The sequence below is a fragment of the Camellia sinensis genome, chromosome 10 (assembly GCF_055761805.1).
Source record: "Camellia sinensis isolate YWXY chromosome 10, ASM5576180v1, whole genome shotgun sequence".
Lineage (NCBI taxonomy): Eukaryota > Viridiplantae > Streptophyta > Magnoliopsida > Ericales > Theaceae > Camellia > Camellia sinensis.
Genome location: NC_138970.1, coordinates 157,532,169 through 157,536,700, shown reverse-complemented (window position 1 = coordinate 157,536,700; position 4,532 = coordinate 157,532,169). Strand labels below are relative to the sequence as shown.

The following is a 4,532-nucleotide window of genomic DNA, read 5'->3' as shown; positions in this document are numbered from 1 at the left end:
TTTGTGAAGTATGGAAGTGTTGTCATGTGTTATTGATACAGCACCAAAATGTGCATCTATTATGAAGTGTGAAATGTTTAAAATGAGTTATTATCTTATCTGAAATAGAAAATACTGTTGATATGAGATGTAATCTCAATCAAATTGTTTGGCCAGGTTCTGAGCCATAGTTATGAATCAAGAATTGGATAAGAAATGGAAAATTGAATGAGACAATGTCACTTTTGTCATGTAATTGAAATGGTTTATGAATTGATTCATATGAGTTAAACATTTATCAATGGCCAATGTTTTAGTTATTGCTTATATTATGTTTAGCATATCTTTATTGGGCGTTGGCTCACCCTATATGGAACATCATTTTTAGGTACAGGTAGCATGTCACCTCCAAGGACGTAGCTTGAGAGGCTTAGTGGCTGGGACATCTTTTGTGGTTACATTTTTTGTATTACATGTATATCAAGCCAAGGGCTTATTTTGTGTTTCGAGTTAGTACTCCTTTTTGTAACCGAGTGTTGACTTGGAAAGTTGTAAGCCCATATGGCATTTACTTTTATTGTCAACATGTAATACATTTTGTACTGAATACTCTGACGGAATGTAATTATGCTTTATTTTCTTATGTCTAAGCATGTCAATATTGTATGATTTATGGGTTTACTCTGAGGGCGTTACAAGTATTGTAAATGAAAGTCGGAGGGCTCATCATGATCTTTGTAATGGTAGTCTCGGATTCATGATCGGGCAAGATTTGCCTTCCAGATCTGCTCTTCTTCATTATTTGAGGTAGTGACTTTTTCATATTTTTACATTAAAGCTATGTTAGGGTTATTTTGAGAAAATATATCATTATAAGAGGTATTGCATATACATATTTTCAGATTTTTGTTTAGTAATTTTTGGAAGAAAAATTATATTGAAATGTTAAGAACGTTGGCATTTTGAGATTGATTTGGAAAAAATCATTTTGTGTTGATAATTTTGCAAAGAAATTCGAAAATAAAATTTAATAATTGTATGATTGTATTTACATCATATTATGATTAGATAATTTATTTTGAGAAATATAAAGTTGATTTTTTTTTTTAATCTTTGATTTGGAATTTATTTTTGAGAAAAATAAATTAATGTTGAGAAATATGGAGTAAATGCTTAAGTAGGAATTATAGAGTTGTTTTGGAATTAAAAACTCTAAAAGTGTTATATTCATGATATTTTATAAAAGATGATATGTTGATGATTAAGTTGTGTTTATTTTTATGAAAATAGAAATGTGAAATATGGACTTTCAAACTCATAATCTTGAAAATGTTACTATTGAGTATCTTTTATAATTTTTGATGTAAATATCATGTTGGTTGTAACGCCTCTAAAATTGGGCATGATACATCTATTTATGTAACAAAACCCACCTAATAGACAAACATATATATATATATATATATATATAGCTAACTAATCCATACGTCCATTTCCATTAAATCCCAAATACCAAAATACATGTTGTTCACATCTCAATGCCCCTATTCTAATCCCAAACATGCATTTTATACCAAGTATGAAATGAAAGTTAAACAAATAATAAATGCCCTATAGGCTTACAAATTTATCCAAGAACATTCTTGGTTACACAAAATAGAGTTTCAACTCAACACAAATACAGCCCTGGGCTAACATTCAACAAATAACAATAAAACAAAAATGAAGCCTCAGCTCCAAGTCCTCTCAAGTCAATGCCTTAGCGGAGGCATAACACCTGTACCTGAAATGATTTCCCTTATAGGGTGAGTCACAGCCCAGTAGAGATATACTACACAACATATGAACAATGACAAGACTAAATAGGAGTATGCTCATTCTATGCTCATGATAAAACAGTTTATCTCTATTTTTATAAAGCATGCAATGCTGAGGTGCACAATAAATATAAAACCATTTCCATTTTAAACCATATCTGTTACATGAATACGGGCCCTGTGAATCTCTAGGTGAGTGTCTGCAAGTAGGCCCTAATGCACTACCACTGTCATTTTTACCAACAAACTGGAAGGCTCGACACCTAACCGCTCTGTTCTACACCTCCTACACAGATTCACCAAGTATTCATCTTTTCGCAAACAAATACATTTCTAAACATTTTTCAAAAACATATACATTTCCAATGAAATGAATGTAATGCAATGTCCAATGCAACAAAGTCTCATACATTTCTGCAACAATCATAGCTATCCTCCACCGATAGCTCAAAACAGATATTTCTAAACGGATATTTAAACAATTAAATTCCAAAACAAATTCTGATAAATACAATCTATTCCACATCTCATCAAATATGAACAACTACACTAGTTTTCATATCACAATCACGTCCGATAACCTCTTAAGATCAATTTCTAACCGTGTCGGTTTTATTCTAACAGATACATTAAGCAAATTAATATCGTTAATGCCCAAGAAAATATCATTTTCTTTCCAAACTCATTCTCCAAGCATTATTCAACTATGACATCCTATTTTGATCAAAAGCCCCCAAAATTAAATGTAATTCCTTTGTTTTCTTTAAAAATGCTCTTTTGGTCATAAACCGGTAAAAATTTCAAAACCAATCGAGTCGAAGTCCCTATTTGTTCAAATTTAAAACATAGCTCTTTCATCACCTTACAAACATATTACAAGCTTACTCTTTCGCAATTTAGGCATCAACTCTTTATTTTTCTCAAAATTTTCCTTTTAAGCAAATAAATCACAAATTTTTTAAAAATTCTAAGTAAATTATATACAACTCTAAACCCCATATAATCAAGTAAAAGTGCATAAAGAAATGTAGGAAAAATTCCTACCTCAAGCTAGAAGGGAAAAACAAGCAAAAATCTAAATTTTCAATTTTGTCAGATTTTGATCTCTACCAATCAAAATGTTGCTCTCACCAAACTCTTACTTTGGCCTCAAGAAGAGATTGAAGGAGATACCACTTCTATAGTGTCATTCCCAAGATCCTTTCCACCCATGGAGAGAGCGTTCATAAATGCCATGTAGGTGTTTTTATCTTTGACTTGGAGCTGAAGGAATTTAACATAGTCTATGATCTCATCCAGCATTGAAGCCTTGTCTGTCTTATTGCCATTGGGGACGAGTACCTGAAGAGATTTCATTCTCTCTGCGATTCTCTCTCTTCATAGTCTTTCAGCGATACTGTGAGGGTCAGTGGCATGACCTCTCCTAGCCCTCACTCTCTGTCTCGGCTGTCCCGCTGCTCCTCCTCCCGCCGCCCCACTCGCCGCCGCCGCCGCCGCTGCCTGTTTAATCACCGGCGACGCCGCTCCGAAGTTCTGAGGATGGTGGAATTACTGAGCTTGATTCGAGGTCTGACCAGTGCTATGCAGAGATCCAGCGAATCCATTGTATAGAGCTTGAATTGAACCATCACAACCCGAATTGGGAGGTTTGAAGGAAGAAAACGGGCTGATCTGGTGTTGCTGGAGCTTCGAGGCCAGTGCCTCAGACTAATCATGGTCGAAATGGAACTGATCCTGATCGTTCGATGAGGCCATGTCTAAGGATTTGTGAGAGCCCGTCATTGTTGCAGACATGGTGTTCGACGAAATGTCCCAGAAGGATTTTGGGTTTGCTCCGGCGAGGTCGGGCCACGAACACAAGGGTACAGTGGAGAGCATTTGATGGAGGAAATCTTCGTCAGAGGAATTGGGATCCAAGTGTTGAATCTGGGTGTTGACGATCTGACCATTTTGGAGGTCTTGGAGAGACATTTGGGTTTGGTTTAAGATTGAATTCATTGCTTGAATTTCTCTGCTACAAGGTTGCACAACTGAGTTTTCGATTGTAGTGAGAGAAATATGAAGAGTCCCTTTAATCATTTTCTTCGGCCACCGAAAACATCAACATGCATATTCCACCCTCTCTTTGGTTTCTCTTTTCCCCCCAAAAATTTCCTGACTATAACATTTTTTTTTTTTTTTGATTTTACTATTTTCTCAAATCATGATCCGAACATTCAAAACTAAAATTTTAAATCCTATTATTTTTTTTAAAAAAACAAAAGTTTGGGTCATCACATTGGTTAAGTAATTTTAGAAAAAGTTGTGAAATTGTTATCGGTAGAAAATTTGATAAAAATACTATCCCTTTAAATAGTTTGGCATGAAAAATGGTTATATTGAAATATAGTTATGTTTGAGGGATGAGGCATATGAAGTTAGGTTTTGTATTATTAATTTGAAATTTTTTTAATATAATAAACTTACTAATTTAGTGAATTAAATTAGTTTTGGTTAAAATGTTATATCCGTTATGGTTAAAAGTGTGTTATTAAAATTATACTATAACTTTTGACATAGTATGATGGAAATGGTAATATTTAATAAGTAGGGATTTCATTTAAGTTATATATATGTTTTTGCAAGATCTAGATGATTTTCGAAATCATCCTTTGATTTGTTTTGAAAATTGATTGTTGATTCAAGAAGACGAGAGATTATTTTTTGAAGTGGGTTTACTTTCTTGTTCCTTTTAAA

General features: G+C 33.6%; 1 pseudogene; it reads right to left on the bottom strand.

The window, feature by feature from the left end:
* Positions 1–2,945: 2,945 nt before the first annotated feature.
* On the bottom strand, positions 2,946–3,980 carry LOC145800796 (bHLH transcription factor RHL1-like; annotated as a pseudogene).
* Positions 3,981–4,532: the final 552 nt, after the last annotated feature.